This window comes from Hemiscyllium ocellatum, chromosome 4, assembly GCF_020745735.1.
Source record: "Hemiscyllium ocellatum isolate sHemOce1 chromosome 4, sHemOce1.pat.X.cur, whole genome shotgun sequence".
In the NCBI taxonomy this organism is placed as follows: Eukaryota; Metazoa; Chordata; class Chondrichthyes; order Orectolobiformes; family Hemiscylliidae; genus Hemiscyllium; species Hemiscyllium ocellatum.
Genome location: NC_083404.1, coordinates 28,793,204 through 28,818,306, shown reverse-complemented (window position 1 = coordinate 28,818,306; position 25,103 = coordinate 28,793,204). Strand labels below are relative to the sequence as shown.

The window sequence follows — 25,103 nt, the reverse complement described above, 5'->3', positions numbered from 1 at the left end:
AGAATGTATGTGCGTATAGAAAGAACAAAATTTGTTTTGTTCTTTGAAGCTGAGCAATATTATTTGGCAGCATTTTTCGAAGTACATTTCATTTGTCAAGAACAAAGCTTGCAATTCAGAGGAATAAGGTGATGGTGACTTTCTATTTCTCCCTTTTCATGAAAGGGTTGAGTCTTTGGCTCTTGGTGGTCACCTGGATCTCTTGTTCTTGGAAAGCCGTAGCAGAAAACCGTGCCAGAATAAAATGTGATACCTCTGGCTTTATAAGATCCAAAACCACATCCTGAGCCGTTGAAGGTTGTCTCCATGTTTCACTCAGTCTATTCTGTTCAATTGTGGAAAAGTATGGCCCCACATTTAAATAAAGAGATACTTTTAAGTTTATAAGCTAAGCCCAAGCGTTTTCAGCCCAGTGCAAACAGAGCAAACTAGAGCCTTTGTGGACAAGATCTCAAAGAGGAGAGACTTTGGTCAGAAAAATTCAGAATAACTGGGAATAAAAAGTTGAAAAAACTTTGTAAATCAACTTTATCTTGTGGTACATGCCAACTTCTTGGACTGAAGTCTTAAGTAGCTGGAATCCCTGAACGGCTTGCATCTATTTGTCCTGCAGGACTGACTGTGATCCAATCTCTATCTGCAAGGACACATATCCCAAACTCTGGTTGGACCAATTCACTGACTCAGTGGTCATTGCCATGACTGGAATAGGATGATCCCATGACCCACTGTAGCAGAACCTCCCGACAGACTGTGGTTCCCTTTCACTTCACTAAAGACAGCTCTTCTTTGACTTTCACACATTGCCATTTGCTTGAGTCACATGCAGTGTATTTGCCATGTAAACTGCTGGTACATGCCACAGATCTGACTTGGTTTATCACAGCGCTGCGTGGTGATATGTTCACTCCGTATCCAACTGATAGATTGATTGTTCAGTGCTCTCCACCATCACAAACTTCTTTCTCTCCCTGTGTGCTATAGAAACAATGTGTGACACACAGAGACACCTCTGTGTGTAACACATTGTTTTTATAGTACACGGGGAGAGAAAGATGTTTGTGATGGTGGAAAGCACTGAACAATCAATCTATCAATTGGATAGGGACTGAACATATCACCATGCAGCACCATTCAGCCTGTAGCTCAGAGTGAAGCCAGCAAGTTGTGTGCTAAGAAAGCAATATAAAAGATTAAGAGTCTGGCAGCCTCCAAATAAGCACTAAAGTGAACGAGTGCTATGTAAGTAAGCTAGGAGCCAAGAGATGCATCTATCCATGTGAGCGGAAAACCCTCTGTGTAGAGATACATTACAGTGCATAAAGCAACCTGATCAAACATGCAAGTCATCGATATCCCTGTGCTCTAAAGGAAAGTGTTGAAGGGCTGAAGTGGTGTGTGAGGTGATCCGAGACTAACCGGTATGATGTGATGAGGCTGGTGGTTTGCTGAATGAAGGCTCGAGGAGAATGGTGACCATGGAGCATTCAGAGATGCTGTTCTGAAGACAATTGCACCACGGCCAGGACAAGAGTTCTGTGAGCTGCAGCACCAGGTACCTGCTCTGAATGAGACAGCAGGAATTTGTGCTGAGTAGTTTCTCAGTGGAAGAGAGAGAAATTAGAAGTGGCATATAAATGAGGTGGATTTGTATTTTGATAAGATGCAAATACATAGAAATAAGGTAGCCACCCCTCAATTATAAGATTGTGAAGTCTGCGATTACACTTTGAGGGGAAAATTGGGCAAATCTCTCTCAATTAGTAGAATCTGATTTTTCATTCTCGTAATATTTTCCCACCTTTCTTGTCATTACTCACACCAGACAAGAGAGGGGATAATTCTTCCCACGTACCCTGTTCAATAGTAATTTTATGATTTTTAATGCATCTGCTGCAGCAGAATGATGCAGTGTCTGCCCATGGCATCTGGACCTTCAGGTTCTTTGCAATGCTTGGGGTGTTTAGAAGGATTGTGTACATCATTGCTGACCGAGACTTACTTGGAGATGGGGAGCACGGTTGTGAAATACTGAAGATGCTATCATCTGCTGTGCTGTGAATCACTGCACGGAATATTTGGGAGTGCTGCTCCAGATGTGCCCACGCCTAACATTCCCATTAGTGAATACCGGGATACATAAGTTGAAGCAACCATGTGCTGCTTTGTCAGCTGCACCTACAAAATGTAACAAACACCACTGAGAAAAGCTGGCAATACGTCAAGAGCCTGAATAAAGAGCTGTACCAACTTTATTTATAACCATAACCACATAGTGAACTGTACCAAAATGTAAATACATAATAGTAATAAAATGTATTTAACTTTAAAAAGACATCACTAAATTAGTAACAATTTCTAACATCAACGTTCATTAAATTGCTCAGTTTTCTGGACTTGATCTTTATTTGAACTTCATCCCTCATCATATCATGTAAAAGACGACCTGACATCAAAATATCCGATATCTTTAACAAGTGCACATTTCTGTAATAAAACATCCTTGCATCAATACCACAGAGCTACAGTTCAGCCATCATTTCACCTTCACACTAATTAGAAGCTTTCTGATTTTGTTCCAAAAGCTTTATTTATGAGCACTGGATCCTATGAGTTTGGATTGCTAACCTAATCCTGATACAGGAGCTGTTAATGTTTGCTATGCCTTCTTTGAGCAGACAAAGGAATGGGAGATAGAGGAGCAGGAGTAGGCCTTTTGGCTCTTTCAGCCTGTTCCACTGTATGCTAAGGCTGATTCGGCTATGAAATCAACCCCACCTTTCCGTCTGTGGCCCAGTAACCCTTGACTGCCTTGCCTATCAACAATCTATCTAACTCAACCTTGAATAACTCTTCCATCTAATGTGGTGATAGTCTTAGGCATGTGACCCAAGCTCTTAGACAGTAGAGAGATCAGCTTTAATTTACAGCATGGAATGTTTAAAATTGTGAACTTGCAGTTAAAAGTTGCATTCTTTTAAAAATCGAGTATCCACTTCATCACCCTCTGACATTTGTTGAAAATATTCTTTCATGAAGCAATTTTCTTTACTAAAGGAATGGAAGAGGCCAGTTGAGTTTGCGAGTGCTTACTTCTCTGCAGTTCACATAATATGGGTTTACAAATTGCTTAAGTCATGTTGCAGGAATTTGTTTATTGCAGATAGCATCTTAAGAATCAGATTGAAATCTTTCAAATAATTGAAATAGGAATTCTGCTCACACCCCTTCCCATTTGTAGCTATTTCCTCCCCCGCTACCTAAACACATTTATATCATGTCACATTCCACAGCTGAAGACCACAGCCAGCCTTGGTGGGCTCTTCATTCTACCTGAAGCAGTAAACTAAGTCCCATTGTACCTCCAGCTGGTGATTTGGAACAGCCCAGAACTGGATCTGGGGCTGGTTCATTGCCCAGACAGGGATTCCTTTGGATTCCGATTGTTCTTTGCCATTCCTCAAAATACAAAGAAACACACCATGGCAATTTGATGGTGTTCGAACATTGTTGTGACTATTTAATTTGGAATTGCTGAAGTGGAATGCTTGCCTGCCAGCTGTTTGGAGACTGAGATTTCATTCTTCAGTTTCCCACTGGTGAAGTTTGGCTGCAAATTTAATGTTCACTGCAGTAACTACAAAGGTCTCAGTAACTACAAGTAAATGTTTATCAGTGTCGCGTGATAAGCTGACCAATTAGCTGTCTCAACTTTTGCAAGTTTATTTTGCATTGGCAAAAATAAATTATCGCAAGGTCTAAGTGAACCTGAAGTGATCAATTTTCACGCTTGGGAAAATAAGTGGATTGCACTGGTAAGCTACCCATACCGATAAGCAAAGGACCTCCAGGCAATTTGTGGCTTCAGCTCATTTTTAGGCAACTGAGCTGCCAAATGTGTGTCTTGGTGTAACTCCATGTTGAAGCCTTTGAATTGGATTGGTCAGTCACCAGCAAGGAATGTTGGAGAAGATAGGTGTGCTCATGGCCACAAGAGAATGAGGCTCATGCAATGGCAATGTCCAAGGCCACCAGAGACTGGCCCTTATCATAGACACTGTCCCTTATCACAGAGACGACTCCTTACCATAGGCCTGCCTGAGACTGCTCTCTACCCCAGACCTGACTGAAACTGTCCATACCTCAGATCTGCCTGAGAATCCCTTGTCCTCAAGATGTGCCTTAGCCTGCCAAATAGCTGAAACCTGCTTGAGATTACCTTAGGGTTGCCTGCAAATATTTTCCATGTCACTTCACATTTCACTGACTTTAGCTTGCGCCTATTTAGACCGCAGTTGGACATCTGCCTAAGATGCAGTGTGTTGCCATTGTCTACTCTTCTTTTAGCACAGTGGGACCAGACAAGTCTGAGCATTCATTGCAGTAATGTCCATTGTATTGTTGGGACACAAAGTGAACAGCAGCAGATTGGCCATCTCTTGTACATCCTGCCAATTGTTTCAGCTTTGGGCTGGGATAGCAGCCATTAAAATAACCTGTGGGGTGAGATTGTGGGGAGCAGCGGTGACACGCAATGAGTGTCCTGGTCACATAGGTTTTGGATTCGGGACGGCAATAGGCTGGTTTATTATTGAGGAGCTATCCACACTCGCCTTTGAGCAAGGCTGGACTGTGCCCTCCATAGTGACAGCTGACCCAGTGCCACCTAGGCTTGTGTTCTTGCAAGCTGCACTTTCCCAGTCCAAATGCAGAATTCCTACTTACGGCTCTCTGAATGGGGAATTCAACATTCCCCTGCCAAGGGCAGCACATGTGAAATGCATATCTGCACCAAGAAAAATAATGTAATAAAATGTGGTTAGGTCTGTTAAAGTGGCTGAAAACTCTGAGTGCCTTTTATAGGTCATGTTGAACCTTTCAGACTCTGCAATGAGTTTCACAGCAATTTTAAGGGAAATTATTGAGGTACAGAAGTGATTTCAATATCTGGGTCACCTCAGTCACTGTGTCCCAATACTGCAGGTTTTAGTAAAAATGCCTGTAAAGTTCTTGTGTGAAAAAAAGCAATTAATCTTGACAATGTTTGGCTCAGCCAGCATTTATTTCCCATTCCTGGTTACAATGAGAAGATAGTGGTGAGCCACGATTTTAAAAAAATTATTGTGCTGCTTTTGTTACAACTGTGTGCCAGACCATTTCAGAGGGAAGTTTCAACTTGGGGCCGGACTGGAGTTACCTACAGACCAACTTGGATAAGGAAAGCATCTTGGATTTATGAAGTAATCTCACAGTCCGAAGATATCCAAAAGCATTCTACAGCCAATAAACTCTTGCTGAAGTATTGGCTTTTGTTATAATGTTAGAAAGCATGGAAGGTAGTTTGTCACCAGCAAGACATGGCAATGACATGACACATATCTGATTTGATTGATAGGACAGGACAATGCTTCAAAGTTATAGACTCCCTGCAGTGTTGAAGCAGGTTTTTCAGTTCATCAAGTCCACACTGAACCCTCCAAAAATCTTCCCAACCAAACCCATCCCATCCCTGTAACTTCTGCATCTCCTGTGACTCACCCACCTAACCTGCACATTATGGGCAATGTACCTTGGCCAATCCACCCATCTTTGGATTGTGGGAGGAAACTGGAGCACCTGGAGGAAGCCCACACAGACACCGGGAGAATATGCAAACTCCATACAGACAGTTGTCCAAGGATGGAATCGAACCTGAGTCTCTAGTGCTTGTGAGGGAACAGTACTAACCACTGAGCCACCATACAGGCCATGGTAGTTATACCATCGCACCTTTTGCATCCACCTGATAAGGAAGACGGGGCCTCGGTTTAACCTCTGTCCAAAAGGTGACACTTTCCGACAGTACAACATTCTGCCAGTCTGGCATTGAAATGTCAGCCAGGATTATGTGGTCAACTCTTCAAGTGGAGTTTGAAGACCGTCTGGAACGAATGTTACTTCTGAACCACAGATTATGTCTACAATCTGATTGAATCAGTTTGATTTTTGAAGTTTAACTGATATGGGAGGTTTGTTGCTGTGGATCATCCATAACATTAAACTCTTCACCATCCTGATGTTTGTTGAACCCTTTCCATTTAGTAACAATGTAAAGTTGATGAGGAGTATTGATAAGTTGGAATTTTTAGTGACTCCTGTCAGGGCTGTCAGTATAACTATAAATACCAACCGTGGCCTACCATCAGCAATGCCAATTGAGTAAAATACAGACTTACTGTCCTGATGTGATTCATAAAAAATATTTAATGTTCACTCTGGGATGGAGCCAACTTCGAATCATCCCCAGCTGCATTTATTTCACTGCTGGAAGGAGGGCTGTTTTTGAAACCACATTGGTGGCCCTGTGATTTCTTCAGCATTTCGGAACGATTCTGACATCAGAATAAAAGTAGAAATGTCATGATTATTCATTTCCTTGTGCATAGATGAATTTATTTGATTGTCTCAGTTTAGAATCAAACAATGTATCACATGGAGGAGGAAAAGAGACTTGAGTCTAAATAGCTCCTTTCATGACCATGAAACGTACCAAAGCACTATATCCCCCAATAAGATACTTTAGAGATAGTCTCTACTGTAATGCAGAAAACACAGCAGCAAATGTGTGCATAGCAAGATCTCACAAACACACTGCGTTAATGACTGGATAATCTGTTTTAGAAATCTTAAGTGAGGGATACATATTGGGTAAGACACCGGGGATAGCTCCCCTGCTATTCTTCAAAATAGTAACCTGGTATCTAAATTAAGTCACTTAATAACCAGCAGGAATTTACAATCATCAGGTCACAGAAATATGCAGCACAGAAACAGACCCCTAGGTCCAACTCATCCATGTCAGCCATATATCCTAAATTAATCCACTCCCACCTGCTAACATTTGGCCCATATCCCTCTAAACCCTTTCTATTCATATGCCCATCCAGATGCCTTTTAAATGTTATAGTTGTACCAACTTCCACCACTTCCTAGAGCAGCTCATTCCATACATGCACCACCCTGTGCATGAGACGTGTGTCCTTTAGGTCCATTTTAAATCTTTCCCCTCTCACCCTAAACCTATGCCCTTGAGTTCTGGACTCCTTGACCCCAGGTAAAAGACCTTATCTACTTACCCTATCCATGTCCCTCATGATTATATAAACCTCCATGAGGTCACCCCTCAGCCTTCGACACTCCAGGGAAACAAGCTCCAGCCTATTCAGCCTCTCCCTATAGCTCAAACCCTCTAATGCTGGCAACCTCTTTCTAAATCTTTTCTGAACCCTTTCAAGTTTCTCAACATCCTTCCTATGGCAGGGAGATCAGAACTGAATGCAGTATCTCAAAAGTGGCCTCAACATGACATCCCAATTCCTATACTCAGTGCACTGACCAATAAAGGCAAGCTTGCCAAATGCCTTCTTCACCATTGTCTACCAGCAACGCTATTTTCAAGAACTTTAAGGCAGTAAGATGCAGGTCATCTCCTTCAATAGCAATTATTCCAATTATAATTTCAACTCAGTTGATGCAGACTCCAAAGTAAAAACTCCCTACATTCCTAAGAATGTGAAGCCCAAGAACCAATGAAACTCTTTTGAAGGTATAAACACTATAGGAAATGGAGCAGCTGATTTATCCATGGTGAGGTCTCACAAACTGTAATGTGCTCATCTCTGTTAGGTGGTGTTGATGAAGAATACTCTCGAACTGCCCTGCTCTTAGTCGAGTCGGGCCACTGGATCAATCTATGTCAACTCAAAGGGCAGTGGATGCCTCTGAAGGTGCAACACTCTCTTTGTACTGGAGTATCGTCATAGCTTATAATTTCAATTTCTCAAAGGATGATGGAAATACTTGAACCCACAACCTCCGGACTTAGGGCATAAAGGGTAACTGCTCCCACTAAGCCCTGGCTGACATCTAGATTTAAAATTACTCATGCTAAACATAAGTACATCTTTATGTTCCCAGTCCAAGAAAGGTCATAATGAAGTGTACGATAAAGCTTGAGGGCAGCATGATGGCTCAGTGGTTAGCACTGCGGCCTCACAGCGCCAGGGACCCGGGTTCAGTTCCCGTCTTGGGCAACTGTCTGTGTGGAGTTTGCACATTCTCCCCATGTCTGTGTGGGTTTCCTCCAGGTGCTCCGGTTTCCTCCCACAGTTCAAAGGTGTGCAGGTCAGGTGAACTGGCCATGCTAAATTGCCCATAGTGTTAGGTGCGTGGGTAAATGTAGGGGAATGGGTCTGGGTGGGTAGCTTTTCGGAGGGTCGGTGTGGACTTGTTGGGCCGAAGGACCTGTTTCCAGTCTGTAGCTAATCTAATCTAATGCTCTGAGTGAAAAAAACCATGTCCAGAGAGTGTGGGAAGGGTAAAAGATTACATCAGTCTGGTTCTCTGACCTACGTCATAATGTGTCAGGAGGATCTTGGCATTTATGAACATATTTCCAACTTGTGCATGAAAAATGTTTTGAATATGACCAGCAGCCAGTGAGTGCTCATTTTGTGGCATCGCCTGTGAGTTATTTTGCTGCTGAAAATGTTCTATTCTTCTGTGCTTCCTTGAGCGCACTATTGAGAAATAATTCCTCCTGTAATAATGTAAATCAACCCACGTCTGGCAATGGAATTTAATGAAATACTACCAACATGTGGAACAGGCAGGGGGTATTCGGCGAGGAGCCCAGGTTTTATTACATTTTAATAAAATGATGAATGCTTTATGCTCCCATGGTGAAAGAGGAAGCTGGAGGCCTCAGCGTGCCGCATTAAAATAGTGGAGGCTTCAGGAGTTGCTTTCCAAAATTACATTCTCAGAAATGGTGCCATATCCACTAGGAGAACATATCCAGAGATTGTGGTGTATATCCCATTGTAGAAGCACCGTAATTTCTGATCTCTGCTCCCAGCTAGTGACGTTGCCACCTCGTGTTCAATTTTGTAGAATTATCTTTTGATTGTATAAGAAGAGCCATGTGTATGTCCTCCCTGGAGAAAGTGAGGACTGAAGATGCTGGAGATGAGAGTTGAGAAAGTGGTGCTGGAAAAGCACAGCAGGTCAGGCAGCATCAAAGGAGCAGGAGAATCGACATTTCGGGCATAAGCACTTCATCAAGTATATCCTTCCTGTTCAAGTTTGGAGTTGATTGCTGCCCAGTGCCTACCTACTGATACCCTCAGTACTGCACTGAAGGACCAGTCTAGATTTTATGTTAAAGTCTCTGAAATAAAGTTTCAATTCACAAGACTGTTAGGAGACAAGAATATGACCAATTAGCCAAAGCTAATGGTGGAAATTGTAATTTTCATCTGAATTGTGATAAAGGTTCAAATTTAAGTCAGTAAATGCTGCAACCATTATAAATCATTTTAACAGGGTCACAAGTGTTCTCAGGAAGCATGCTTACAAACTTTGGGCCTCCATTTTCAAACTACACTGCTGACTCTCAAAACCTTTCACTGGAAACAGGCAATAAACGCTGCTCTGTCCCTTCCTCAGAATAAATAAAATTCATAAATAAAATTTGTACACAAATTAATCTTGACCAAACTTCACAGCCTAGCTCAGCTGGTGTGATGAGAAGTTGAAGATTTAGTTAAATATTTTTTATCTAATAATGTACTGATCATACCAGGTTGCAAATGTATTTGTTTCATTTGAACTCATCGTGCTGAGTTGTTAAAAGATTATCGGTGGGTTGATTAGTTTATGAGTTGATTGCAGTTTGCCATAATACATTGACCAGGAGTTTCATGGAGAGATTTAACAAAGAAAGTTTAACAAACTTATAAAATAAAATCTACAACTTGTATCAACTGGCAATCAATTTTATATAGCTTTGATTGGAGACCGGAGAGAGTCTGAAGAAACGAACAAGGAGAAAATTGGAGGAACTCAGCAAGTCTGACAGCACCAATGGAGAGAAATTGAGTCAATGTTTCAAGTCTGGAATAACTTAGACTCAGAGTCATAGAGATATACAGCACAGAAAGAGACCCTTCAGTCAAATTCGATCATGCTGACCAGGTACCCAAAATATATCTAGTCCCAGTTGTCAGCATTTGGCCCATATCCCTTTAAACTCTTCCTATTCATGTATCCATACGCATGCCTTTTAAATGTTGTAATTGTACCAGCCTCCATCACTTCCTCTGGCAGCTCATATCATACACGCATTCCTCTCTGTGTGAAAAAGTTGCCTCTTTTAAGTCTTTCCCTCTCTCACCTTAATCCTCTGCCCTTTAATTTTGGACACCCCTACCCAGGGAAAAGATCTTGTCAATTCACCCTAACCATGCTTCTCACGATTTTATAAACCTCTATAAGGTCACCCTTCAGCCTCCTATGCTCCAGCGAAAACAATCCCAGCCTATTCCGTCTCTACCGACAGCTCAAACCCTCCCAACCCTGGCAACATCATTTTAAATCTTTTCTGAATTTCAGAACTGAAAGAAATCTAGATTAAGTCCAAATCATGTTTACTTGTTTTATGCATTATTAAAATCTTTGTAGAAAGGAAACGTCTCAACCCCTTTCTCCTGTTAACAGTTAACAGTTTGACTAGCTATATTAATGTTTTTCCTTTGGTTTACAATGTCAGTAGTCACTCTGAGGTTGGAGGCTTTGACCACTAAACGGCGCTGCAAAGTGTAGAACACACTCCTGAAGTTTTCCTCCCAGTCTTAACACCTTGTAGAGAAGAAAGCATTAGGTTCATGGCCCCGCTTTGGACAGCATCACAAGCAATTCACCAGTATCTTTTAGAAGCAGGTGGCTTTATTTAGCAAGCTCTTTCATTTACGAACGATTGTTGATCGCAAACAATTGTTAAGATCTCCATGGAGATAAGCTGACATCGAGCAGCCTAATTGTATTTTGCTGTCCGGGTTTTGGTTATTGTGTCTGCTGCCTGTCCTGGAGTGCTGTCCTTTCAAACTCATTCAGCAAATGAGCGAACGCAGTGACATTTCAAAATTTATCGAGCGTTACTGCGTGTGCTGAATTGTCCAAGAAGGAACCAGTGTTTGCTAAGTGCTTGATGTGTGGTTGAGCTACATTCTGTTGTGTGTGCTTGCCATGACTTCATTGAATCTGCATTCAAATTGAAGGCTAGTGTGTGGGTGGCTCTCAGTCGCAAACCCAAACAGCACTTTTGTTAAAGAAAGAAAGACTTGCATTAATATGGTGACTTTCACAACCTTAGGATGGCTAGAGCATTTACAGATTATTAAACACTTTGAAGTAAAGTGACTGCATTGTATTATAATTCTATAAATTGCATGCTACAATTATTACACAAATGGAAGTTAAAATCGTTATCCTTGGAGCAAAGTTGGTTTAATCGAAATGTTCCTAATCTGAGGTGTTTTGATAATGTAGATTGAAGGAAACTATTTTAATGGTAAGCACGTTGATTAACAGAGAGCACAGATTAAAAATACTTGGAAAGCACCAGAGGCCGATGAGTTTTTTTTAATGCAGCAAGTTCTTGTGCAGTAGTTGAAAGAACACTGGAAGCTGATTCAGTAAAAGTTTGTCAAAGGGAACTGTTTAAATACTTATTAAGAGTACTGCAGCAAAGCTAAGGGGAAAGAGAAGGGGAATAAATTAAATGTTGGTTCCACAAAGAGCCAGCAGAGACATGATTCAGCCTATCTCCATGCTGTAAGATCCTATGAACACGATAAAGGTAATTAGTTAAGGTTGTGTTGAAGGGAGAAACAAGTAAATTGACTGAAATCACTTCTCTGAAGTTGATTATTAAAAAATAATAGTTTCACACATTAAAGCATCTGTTTGTGATGTGTTTGTAATTAAGCTTAAAGTCAGGATTCAGAGCATTAAATTGATCAAATTGGCTTTTTTTTAATGCGAGGATGAAAAGAATTTTTTTTGAAGAACCTGTGTGTTCTTGTCACTGGTTTGAGGCATTCTGTACGTTTTCTTTTGTCTGTGTCCCAGTCATCCTGATATCCGGCTTTGTGTGTTTGTACAGACTTTGATGGATGTATCGGTGATGTTTGCTACCTCTACTCTCAGAATCCCAGTTTGGGTAAGCTGAGCTTGTGAATTTGCCTGACTAGTGTCTGCCTCTTATTCACAGCTTGTTACCTTCAAAAATATACTTTATTCATAGAGTTTATAAAAGTATATGCCATGATCATTGAATGCTGACATTAATAAAGTGTAAAACAAATCCAATGGTTGTTGGTTCAATGAAAGGTGCAGGAAAGCATACTAAGAGTGAGGTGTCAACCTGATGAAGCTACAAAACCAGACTACCTGTGTCTCTAATAGTAGAAGCAGCATGTGATAGACAGAGTTAAGCAAACCAACAACCACTGGAACAGATCTAAATTCTGTATTTCTGCCTCACCCAGTTATGAAACGTGGTGAGCAATTAAACAATTCACTGGTGGAGGAGGCTTCATATATGTCCCCAACAATGATGGGAGAGCCCAGCACATCAGCACATTAAATCTGTTGGTATCATTCATAATAATCTTCAGCCAGAAGTGCTGAGTGGATGATCCATTTCAGCCTCCTGTTGTGTCATCATGACCAATACATGCAAATTTTCAACCAGTTTGAATCACACCACATGATATCAAAAACAGCTAAAGACACTGGATACTTCAAAAGCTATGGACCTTGACACCATTCCAGCAATGGTATTGAAGAATTGTGCTCCAGAAATAGCTCTGCCCTTCGCTGAGCTATTCCAATACAGCTACAACACCGACAACAACACCTAACAATGTGGAAAATTGCTTTTTCCCTAAAAACAAGACAAATCCAACCTAATTACCGAACCATCAGTCTACTCTTTATTTTTGAAATAATGGAAGGATTTTGTTGACAGTACTACTTGCACAGAAGTAACCTGCTTACTGATGTTCAGTTTGCGTTCTGCCTGGGCTACTCAGCTCCTGACCTCATTGCAGCCTTGGCTCAAACAAGAACAAAAGATTTGAATTCCAAATGTAAGATGACAATGACTACCCTTGATGTCTAAAGTCACATTTGACTGAGTGTGACATCAAGTAGCCCTTGCAAAACTCGAGTCAGTGGGAATTTGGGAAGACTCTCTGCTGGTTGGATTCATGACTGACACAAACGAAGATGGTTGTGCCTGCTGGAATTTTGAATACCTCAATGATCTCAGCTCTGCTCTTAGGAGAGTAAGCACAATTTCTCTAATCTTACCTTGTATCTAAAATTCCTCATTCCTGGTATAATTCTAGTAAATCTTCTGCGAACTGTCTCCAGAGCTTTAGCGTCCTTTGTTAAATAAGGTGCCCAGAACTGAACCCAATAATCCAAATTCAGTCTGCCCAATGATTTGTAGATGTGCAGCATCACTTCCTTGCTTTTATACTATATGCCTGTATTTATAAACCCAAGCTTTTGTAACAAGTGTTTCCACCTTCAAAGAATGATGCATTTGAACCCTGAGATCCCTTTCTTCCTGTACTCCCCTCAAAGTTGTATTGTTGAGTTTTTTTTTGGCTCTCCATGTTGCTTTTATCAAAATATATTACCTCACATTTCCCTGCAAAGGCATTCAGCTCCCAGGTGTCTGCCCATTCAGCCAACTTGTCAATGCCCCTCGAAAGTGGTTCAGTGTTATCCTCACAATTCACTACTCTCCTTAGTTTAGTATCACTTACAAATTTTGAGATTTTTCCCTCAAAATCATTTATATAAATTGGAAAAAGCAAGGATCCAAACACTGATCCCTGGGGAACACCACCACATTCAACCCATCTGCAATCAGTGAAATGCTCAACTATATCTACCCTCTGTTTCCTATCTTTGAATTACCATCTAGTCCGGGATTCATCAACTCCAAATATTTCTAGTTTGCTAACCAACCTGCCATGAGGCACTAAATCAGATGCTTTCCAAAAGTCCAAATAAACAACATCCACATCATTATCCTCATATGCTGCCTACATGATTGTAAATGATCAGAACCATTCATGACTCCTCAGATTCTCATGCAGTCCATGTCCATAGTTGCAGGACCCAGACAGCATCTAGGCTTGAGGTGGTAAGTGGCAAGTAACATTCATGCCATCTCCAAAGGGAGAGAATATAACTATCGCCCTTTGACATTTAATAGCATTGAAAGCTCCACTCTCAACATTCTTGGGGAAAGCACTGACCAGAAACTGAACTGGACCACCCATGTAAATGCTGTGGCTACAAGGGCAGATCATAAAATATGAAATCTGTGATGAGTAATTTGCCTCATGTCTCCCAATGCCTGTCCACTATCTATAAGGCACAAGTCAGGAAGGTGATGGAATAATCTCTACTTGCCTAAGTAGATGAAGGTCCAAAAACATTCAAGAAGCTGGCTACCATCCAGAAGAAAGCAGTTCACTTGATTGGCACCCCATTCACTATCTTCAACATACACCCCCTTCACCAGCAATGCACAGTGGCAACAATATTTACTATCTGCAAGATGCATTGTAGCAATTTGCTAAAGGTCCTTCAACACCACTTTGCCTGTTATGATTTCTATTGACAGGAGATGCATGAAAACACCACCATGTACAAATTCGCCTTCGAACCAAACAGTATCCTAGTTGGAACTGAACCACCATTCTACAGTTCTTCTGGGTTGAAATTCTAGACTCCCTTCCTAGCAGCACTGTGTGCATAGCTATAGCCCAAACATTGCAGCAGTTCATCACCACCTTCTCCAGCACAGTTACAAATGGGCAATAAATGTTGGTCTCTTCAGCAGCACTCATATCCCATAAATGAATAAGACAAAATTTACTATTACTCTACATTGCTCATTACTTTTGTAATTACATAGTCAGTTGTACAGTGGCCATTACATGTTAAGCAAATAGATCAAGGTGATTTTCACAATTTCTGGTTCCTTGGTGTACTATGACAGAAAGGCCATTTACAGTGTTCTTCATTCATTGCATCCTTAGCTGTACTAACTTTAGTAATTCCTTTGGCTGTAGTCCTAGATTTTGGAATGTGCCAGTCTGAAACACTCAATCATAAATGATCGGAATACAAGCAAGTTTTGTACAGATCAAAGAGTATTTTTCACCAGTTTGATGGTTGATGGTCCTCATTAGCAGTTGATGTCCATCTCAATTTATATGCCTGGAAGTAGTTACGGAGCACAGTGTCCTTATGGAGCATCGTGGAGCTGCTTGGGATGAACATCAACAAAACCCATTGCATCTTTTCTTGACCTGCTTTGCAGAGCTGCATTCAAGAATATGTAGCCAGCGTTCTCTTTCGAACCACACTCACCTCAAATGGGAGAGACACTCCGGACATGCAAGAAAGATCTGAAGGGGAGGGTCATTCTCACCATCAACCACCCTATGTCTTGCACTTGTTGGAAAACTCTGGTGCTCAGGCATTCTACCAAATGACTTTGGCAGTCAGCTTGGAGAACCAGCTGACAATAGTCACCATCTCCTTCCCTGCCGGACCTCAAGAACATTAGGCACAGACCATGGACTGATAAGACATAATCAGATAAAAGCAAATTACTGCGGATGCTGGAATCTGAAACCAAAAGAGAAAATGCTGGAAAATCTCAGCAGCATTTGTAAAAAGAGAAAAGAGCTGACGTTTCGAGTCTAACTGACCCTTTGTCAAAACTAAAGAAAAGGGGAGAAATAGGGAGGTATTTATACGAGGCTGAGAGAAGGTGAGTCATGGCTCCAGAAGCAAAGGTAGCAATAAAGAGGTGATAATGACAGTGCATAGAGAGATTATAGGGAGATTAGGAGTTGTGAATGACCAAGGCTGAAGCCAGTGCTATGGAGTATTGGGGGGGGGGGGGGGGCGGAGAGGTGGGTGAGGCAGAGGCAAAATGGAAAACAGGGGAGAAGGGTAGCAAAGGGGGAAGAGGAGAAGAAAAAGGTGATGAGAGAGTGGGGAGCGAGAGAAAGAGAGACAATCAAGAAATAAGAGGTACAGAACAGTGAAAAAAAATAAAACAAATAAATAAAATAAACGGAATAAAATTACGGAGCAGAATGAAAACAGAGGGGTCGAGATGGGATAATCATCTGAAGTTATTGAATTCAATGTTGAGACCGGCAGGCTGTAGCATGCCTAGTCAGAAGATGAGATGCTGTTCCGCCAGTTTGCGTTGAGCTTCACTGGAACATTGCAGCCGGCCCAAGGTCAGACATGTGGGTATGGGAGCAGGATTGTGTGTTGAAGTGGCAAGCCACGGGAAGACATAATCAGAGGTAATTTTTGGTATAATCATTCCCCATGAATGGTGAAGATGGTGTGGCAGGATCCAAAGTAAAGGAGCATCCCATTACAACGTGATCAGCCCTGTCCTTCACAACACTTCAGACAAATAGAACTTCAGCATTTTGTCACACATGGGGGCGAGTGGACCGATAATCTGAACACAGCTTGATTCAGTCTTGTACAAAGGTGGCCCATAAGGACAAGGATGATGCTTTTTATCCCTTTGTCTACAGATTTGAACATTATGTGTCAGTGAACATGGTCCATTTTCAACCTCCAGAAAAATGGAAAGTTAGCTGAGGTGATTGCATTGGTGCAGGAGTAGGATATGAGCCAGGTCTGTGCCAGAAGCAACAGTGTTCAGAGCTTCTCCTACCTGATGAACAGGCTCTTACACACAGGTCCAGTTTTTGTTTCAGTACAGCTTTCTACTCCTTCTAGTTTTCATGCTCCTTCTGGCCCCTCCAACCCCATGGCCTGGATTTCACAGGTTTCTGCAGTTGTCTTTCCAGAGGCGATGCACATGAAACAGGGCAGATTTATGCTAGGGACCAGAAATGACTGGGGGAATGGTGAGCAGTCTGTCCCTGTGAAATTTTACCTTATATCTCAATCATGTCTGACCTGATGGTGAAGGGGATAGGCCATTTCTCAAAGAAATAACCTCACTGCCATGGCCAGTTTTAACTGGCTGCAGTTGCTCATTGGTCTGCCTAATGAGAGCAAATCTGAGCAGAAGACAGTGAGGTCGCCCATGTACTAGGAGGCTCCGATCTGTGTGCATTCGTTGTTCAGAATAACTACCTCTTGTTTGCGCACATTCTGGACTCAGTAACACTTGGACAAGGCAGAAGACAGAGGAGTCATCCCAAACTCTAAATGCTTTGTACAGCTGATGTTGTAGATGAAACAGGGAACCCTCATTTCTAAGGTTAGGACTATGAACCCTATTCATTTTTGTAACACATTTGCAAGTTCGTTGCTTAGAAATAAATGATCAACCATTAAGACAGTGATCAAAAAGAAATTTCTTCTGACAGAGTCTCTTCCACAAGAGGCAATTGAAGCAGAGACCTTTTACTATTTTTAAGGAAAAGATAGATAGATTCTCATTAAGCAAAGGCAGTGAAAGTTGATTCGGGGTCGGCAGGAATGTGACATAATCAGATCAGCCATGATCTTAGTGAATGGCAGAACAGCTGAAGGGCCAAGTGGCCTCCTCCTGTTCATAGTTGGTTTGTTTGTAATGTCACTTCTTCTGGGATTGAAATGTCAGCTTGCACAAGTTATAGCTCGTCTTGGCTGTGGGATTGTTTCTTATTTCGCATTTTTGCCTCCCTTACTGACCACCTTTTTTTTTGCAAATTGTACAGTTAAAATACACTTAAGCATCACTGTAATTGTCTGTCCACAAAGTACGATTAAACGGGACGATAATTCAATTACTGTGCAATGACAGAATAAGCTTTATGCATTCAGTTTAGAGAGAGAGCACATGACACATTATAAATATGCATCACAAGTCATCACAAGTACCTTGACTTATGTGGGCACAATTGCATTGTGGGCATATTCACATGATTTTATGCCATATTTCTGGATAAGTTCATGAGTTCTACACTGACCTCTTTTCTACAAAAACCCTTCCCTTGTCTTCTGAACAGATCAGCATTAACTTGCTTGGACAGAAGTTCTGTTCTTTACTGTGTGAGGGCTTTGCCTTTAAGCAAGAGCATGAGACAAGTTGATTTGACTCTCAAACAGCTTTCCTCCATTGCACTTTCTTTACAATGTAGTATTTTGTTTATACTGAATCGTTTGAAATGTATTAGTTACAGCTGCAACTTTTCACTGGCTGCTGCTGAGTTCTCCATGGGCCACATCAGGAGAGTTGCAACTTTGACCAGTAAATAAGAACGGGTAATCGATACATTGTTAGGCATGTGATCTCAAGACTCACAATGTTTACATGTGAACTTTAACCTTAAGGTGCTGGTTAGTAAAATGGTGAGGCGAAAAACAGAGAATGTTTGTGCTTTTACTTCCTTGATTACGGAACTATGATAACGTTATGTGAACATATACATGTAAAGCCTATTTACCTGAACAATATTGCATAAGTATATGCAAAGCACATTCTGTGAAGATTAGTGCATGTGGCTAAAATAGTATTGATATAGTCAAGACTTTGACTGATCAGTGATTTATGTAATTGCATACATAAAATATCATAGAACTGGAGCATGGAAAAGAACACTTGGCCTATGCTTATGCTCTACATAAACCTTGCCTCATCTTTCACCTGTCAGAATAACCCTCTAGTTTCTTCTCCCTTGTGTCAATTTAGCTTCTTCCTTCATGCATCTGAGTTATTTGCACCAACTGCTCCTTATGGTAGCAAGTACCACAATGAAGAAGCCTTTATTGCATCAATTAGGATGGATCTTATGTCTGTGGCCCCAAGATTTGGATTTACATTTAGATTTCTATTGGATGACACTGCTTTACAACCACTGTGTGATTAATGGGCGGCACGGTGGCACAGTGGTTAGCACTGCTGTCTCACAGCGCCTGAGACCCGTGTTCAATTCCCGACTCAGGCGACTGACTGTGTGGAGTTTGCACGTTCTCCCCGTGTCTGCGTGGGTTTCCTCCGGGTGCTCCGGTTTCCTCCCACAGTCCAAAGATGTGCGGGTCAGGTGAATTGGCCATGCTAAATTGCCCGTAGTGTTAGGTAAGGGGTTAATGTAGGGGTATGGGTGGGTTGCGCTTCAACGGGTCAATGTGGACTTGTTGGGCCGAAGGGCCTGTTTCCACTCTGTAAGTAATCTAATCTAATCTTTCACTTGCCTCATTCTGCAGTCCTCTTGAGGGCTTCCTTTCCTCGCAAGAAAAACCGTGTAACTTTACAGAGGCTATATTGGCCTTTCCACAGCTTGATTTTGTCTTACTGGCACTGAGTTACCTTCTAATCCGATTGTGCTCTCTGTAGCTGGCCAAATAAAGTATTCCAACATTTACACATATACAAAGGCTTGTGAGTTGAGTGAGAAGCATAAATCACAGCAGTCAGTCAGTAGCTGCTGTTTCTGTTGTACTACTAGATTAAGGAAACAAACTTTACCAGAATATATTCAGCTAATGAGTTGTTTTTAACAACAGCAGAATGAATCTTTTGGTGCATTTCTGTTCTGAAATAAAAAGGAATATTGCTCATCTTGTTGCTGGGCAACACTGAAGTTTCAATGTAAGTTAGATACGCATATGTTGACAATATTCCTACCTTTATCTTTCATGTGTTATGTTTGCATTTCCTTTCAAGGTATTTCAAAAATACAGCTGTATTTGTTTTTTTTCAGATCTAATGACCTTTCTTAAACAGCCAACAATCAGCAGACATTCCTATGTCTACACATTTTACTAATGGTGCCAAGTAAAATGAGGACATGGGCTCTGAAGACCTGGGGCACTACTTTCTTGTACGAAGTGCCCTTTTTCAATGTTAAATTGCCATCTGGCAAATTTTAGTGTTGCTTTGTTTCGCATGCACTGTCAGGCGCCATCTGCTAAAGTTTGCAAAAGAAGTGCACTGTGTGCTTACATATGTGTGCACATGTGTTTAGATAGCAATCGTGGATCTCCTGATTTTCAAGTCATTGAAATCAATGACTAGAAAACCACAGTTTGGTGTGCTAATCTCTACGTCTAGCTCTTTAATCTGCATTTCACTGAGTAAGAGTCTTTTTCACTCTTTTTATTGTTACTATTACCCTCACTAGTCATTAACTATACTTCAAGTTACTTTCTTTATACAAAACATTGTTTTTGCTCCGCATATGTCAAGCTAAGAAAGATAGGACCAGCTTTTGACTCATTCCGTTAAACATAATGGATAAACCTGCCTTATCTCCAGCCTCCCAGTTACTGTACCATGAAGCTCAATGAGCCATGGAAGATTTCTTCAAATTCTGGTCTAATTCCTTTAAGTCACTTCAGATTCTTTTCATCTGATCTGGGTGCTTCATAAATACTCAAGGCGCCCATTTTTCTACTGTTTGAACGCTACACATGTAAACTTAGATATCTCTAATACTGATTATTTGAAACAGAATACAGGTACAGCCTAATAGTTTACCACAATACAGGCTGTTATGAAATGCGTATAAAAAGCCAAATACTGCTAGAAATCTGAACCAAAACACAGAAAATGTTGGAAGAACTCAGCTGATCTGGCAGGACCTGTGGAGAGAGAACAGTTAACATTGTGAGTCTAGAATGACTTTTCTTCAGACTGTTCTCTGCAAAATGGTGGGAAGTTGAATGATGGGCAGCATACTATTCGTCTTGATTCCTTCTGTCTTACTGTGGGCTGTTTTCCTGGAACAAGGGAGAGGCAGGTATTACGGGAGATGAAAGCGGATGGCACAGCTATAATGTTGGTATACGTGGGGAGGTGTCCTGGGTAAGTCATTGGGCAGCACAGAGAGCATGCGGAGTTAGTGGTGTCAGGGGTTAGGGTGCGTGAGAGCGAGTGGGGAAGATGTTCCAGTCTAACACTGTGTGGCAGAGCACGAGCCTTAGCGGGAGGAGTGTCCAGGAGCAGAGATGGAATGTGCGAAGAATTGGAGAGAGGATCGTGGCTTTTATCCTAATGAAGTGGAGAAGATAACTGACTTTCTTCCAACAGTACTGGGCATTCCTCCAGATGCCAACAACTGCACGGACTCCGGTGGCGACCTCTGACCAAGTTGACATGATCTAGGGTCATGATCTCCACTGCTGATCCTGGAGAATGTCCCAGGTTGACTCCACACCGTCCAGCAGGGGCCCCAGCTCCCTCCCTCAAAAGTGCGACATGATTTTTGCCATGCCCGCGACAAGCTTCAGGAACGGAGCAGGCCATCTCCAGACGGAAATGCTCACCTGGGTGCACAGCAGCCTTTCAAAGCTGATGCACTATGGGATATCCGCTGAGAGACACCATTGTTGGGGGAGCAGCATTTGGTAAGATGGGGTGGAAATTGGGCATGAGAGACGCAATGAGGCAGGGTATGCAACTAACATGGCAGGTTTGGTAGGATAAGGTGAGAAAAGTCACAAGGCCTCGGGGCAGTAAGCTTTCCAAAGACCCAAACACTACATGGACAAGCTATCTGCTCCACTGGGTCCGAGGAAGGATCACTTAACTGGAAGCAGTCACAATCCACTCCACCAGACCATTGGACCACTCAAATGTAAGAAACCTGCGAGGAAGCAGGATAAGTATGCCGGCCTGCTGGTAAGACTGAGATTATGCTGTTTGAAGACCCCACCTTCCTAGCTTACTCCGAGCAAATGTACATTCTCCGGAGAACAAGATGGATGAACTCAGACCATAGCTCAGTTTCCAGCGTGAACTGTGGGACTGCTGTGCACTCTACTTCACAGAAACCTGGCTCAACCCAACCATTCCTGACTGTGCACTTCAGGCTAATGATTTTTCTGTCCATCGTATGCACCATACAGCGTCCTCGGGTAAGACCAAGGGTGTAGGGGTTTGCTTTTTAATCAACAGCTTGTGGTGCACAGACATTGCAACCCTGGGTAGCCATGCTCCCACAGCCATTGCTTCCCAAACCTTGAATTCCTCACCATCAAATGCTGCCCCGTCTACCTACCATGGGAATTTACCGCTGCTATACTAATTGCTGTGTACGTACCTCCACAAGCAAAAGTTGAGGAAGCTCTGGATGTGCTGTACTCCACCACTAACATCCTGGAGACAGAGCACCCCGAGGCCCTGTTTATTGTAACTGGCTACTTCAATCAAGCCAATCAAAGGAAGGTGTTGCCCAAGTGCCACCAGAACATTACCTGGCCCACCAGGGGCCCGAACATTTCAGACCACTGCTACTTCACTGTGAACGATGCCTACTGCTCCATCCACCACCCTCATTTCGGGAACTCCGAACACAATGCCGTGTTTCTTCTTCCAGCTCACAGGCAAAAGCTCAAGCAGGAGACTCCCTCATGGATACAGGTCCAGTGCTGAATGGAGGAGGCAGAGGATCAACTCTGATGCTGTCTGGAATTGGCTGATTGGGCCGCGTTCAAACAGTCCACAGATACCTTGGACAAGTACTCCAACACTGTCACAGACTTTATCAGCAAGTGTGTGGAGGACTGCATACCAAGTATGTCAATACAGGTGTTCCCCAACAGGAAACTCTGGATGAATCAAGACATACAGAACCTGCTAAAAACTAGAGGAGAGGCCTTCAGATCAGAACACCCACTCAAATATAAGGAATCCAAGTATGACCTTTGCAGAGCCATTAAGACAGCCAAGGACCAATACCGATCCAAATTAGAGACCCAGACAGACACCCGGCAAATATGGCAAGGACTGAATGACATCACAGGTTCTAAAAAGAGACAGTGCAAGATAGCAGATGATGACACATCCCTCCCAGATCGTCTGAATGCCTTCTGTGTTCGCTTTGAGCAGAATTTCGGTGGAGAGGTAACACATATTCCAACAAGTCCTGACAAACCTATCCCAACAGTCACTGCATCAGAGGTCAGATCAGTTTTCCTTCATGTGAATCCAAGGAAAGCGATGGGACCAGACGGAGTACCAGACCGTGCACTCAGAGCATGCTCAGATCAACTGGCAGAGGTCTTCTCAGACATCTTCAACCTCTCCCTGCAGCAGGCCACTGTCCCTGCCTGTTTCAAGAGAGCCAACATCATCCCTGTGCCTAAGAAGGCTCTTGCAACATGTCTCAATGACTAACTCCCAGTGGCCCTAACTTCATTGATCATGAAGTGCTTTGAAAGGCTGGTCATGGCATTAATCAACTCCAGTCTCCCCACTAATGTTGACCCACTCCAATTTGCCTATTGGACCAACAGGTCTATGTCAGTTGCCATATCACATGCCCTTCATTCCTCCAGATCATCTTGACACCAAGATTAGAGTAGTGCTGGAAAAGCACAGCAGGTCAGGCAGCATCCGAGGAGCAGGAAAATTGATGTTTCGGGCAAAAGTCCTCGGACTAAGCCCCACTCTCTGCAACTGAATCCTCAGCTTCTTGAACCATAGGCCACAATCTGTGAAGATTGGGACAATATTTCATCCTCACTGACACTCAATACTGGAGCCCCCCAAGGGGTGTGTACTCAGCCCCCTACTGTACACATTGTATACCCATGACTGCATTGCGAAATACCAGACTAATGTCATTTAGAAGTTTGCTGATGACCACCATAGTCGGTCAAATCCAAAATGGCGACAAAACAGACTACAGATAAGAGGTGGAAGACCTGCAAAAATGGTGCACTGAGAATAACAATGCTGGCAAAACCAACTCATTATTGACTTTCAGCGGGATGTTACTCATGCCCGCCCCCCCCCACACACATTAACAGCACAGAGGTGGAAAGACTGGAGAGTGTCAGGCTTCTGGGAGTGGTCATCCACTACAAGCATTCTTGGAGTCCTGGTTACAAAGGCCCAACAACATCTCCTCTTCCTCAGGTAGCTGAGGAAATTTAGCACGATGGTGCTTTTACAGGTGCACCATCGAGAGCATTGTGTCTGGATGTATCACTACCTGGTATGGCACTGTACCATTCAAGATTGGAGATGGTTACAGAGACTGGTGAACTTGGCCCAGACAATCACAAAGGCCAAACTCCATTTATAGAATCTGCTGTCAAGGAAAGGCCGCCAGCATTCTTAAAGATACATCCCAGCCCGGCAATGTTTTTCTACAACCTCTACCATCTGGGGGAAGGTACAAAAGCCTGAACACATGCACCCAGCCGGTTTTGAAACAGTTTTTACCCTGCTGTTGTTAGAATACTGAATGGACTCACAAACATTTGCCTATACCTATGTTTTTGTTTTTGCTGCTGTTTACCTATTATTTACTATCTATGCTACTTAACTCTGTGATCTGCCTGCATTGCTTGCAAGACAAAGCTTTTCACTGTGTCTCGGTAAACGTGACAGTAAATTCAATTCAATGGACTCAGCTAAAACAATGCAAGGTTCGGCACATTGTGTCAAGTCATTGACCAGGTGTTTGTGAATAAAATGCTGTAAATCTGATTTGCAGATGTCGGTGTTGGACTGGGGTGTACAAAGTTAAAAATCACACAACACCAGGTTATAGTCCACCTGATGAAGGAGCAGCGCTCCGAAAGCTAGTGCTTCCAATTAAACCTGTTGGACTATAACCTGTAAACCTGGTCTGACTTTTCAAAAGGTATCAAGGTTAATTTTCCATCATGAGTTACATTTTGCAAAAGAAGAAAAATCCACAATAAATCTCTGTTGCTTCAAAAGACCTACAAGTTTCGACAAACATGACGCAAAGTATCAGTTAGTTCTATCCTTCCTTCCATTTTTCTTAGTAGCTGCTTGCTACCTTGCAGGGTCTCCAGATAGCAGACAGAGCTCGCCTACGTGTTTGTTTCATATTTTATTTTATAAGCAGAGTTTGGAACATATAAAGGGAAGCTAAATATAAATGCATACTTAAACTCAAAGTCTTAACACTAACACCATTGAACCATGAGAAGAGCAATATTTTAACTCAAATACTGAAGGTGCTAATTAATTAATGCAAAGAAAGCCAGTCCCACTGCATGAATTTGATGCTTTATTTGGAACTTGTTCATTTATGAAGTGAGAAATCTATGTAAATAGCACAACTAGGCATTAACAGCCTTTAGCTGAGCTTTTTTATTGCTCATCTGAGCTGGAGGAACCCAGCTGAGAAACGAGGCTACAAGATCACTACATAAGCACAAAGCATTGCTTTCTGTCTTTTAGAAAGCTACTAATGGGATTGTAATCCGATTGTAATACG

At 42.3% G+C, this 25,103-nt stretch overlaps 1 protein-coding gene across 1 annotated transcript in view; it reads left to right on the top strand.

The window, feature by feature from the left end:
* Window positions 1-25,103, top strand: part of LOC132811753 (collagen alpha-1(XV) chain-like) — a 262,882-nt gene that overhangs the window by 14,771 nt on the left and 223,008 nt on the right. The gene's annotated exons all lie outside the window — the stretch shown is intronic.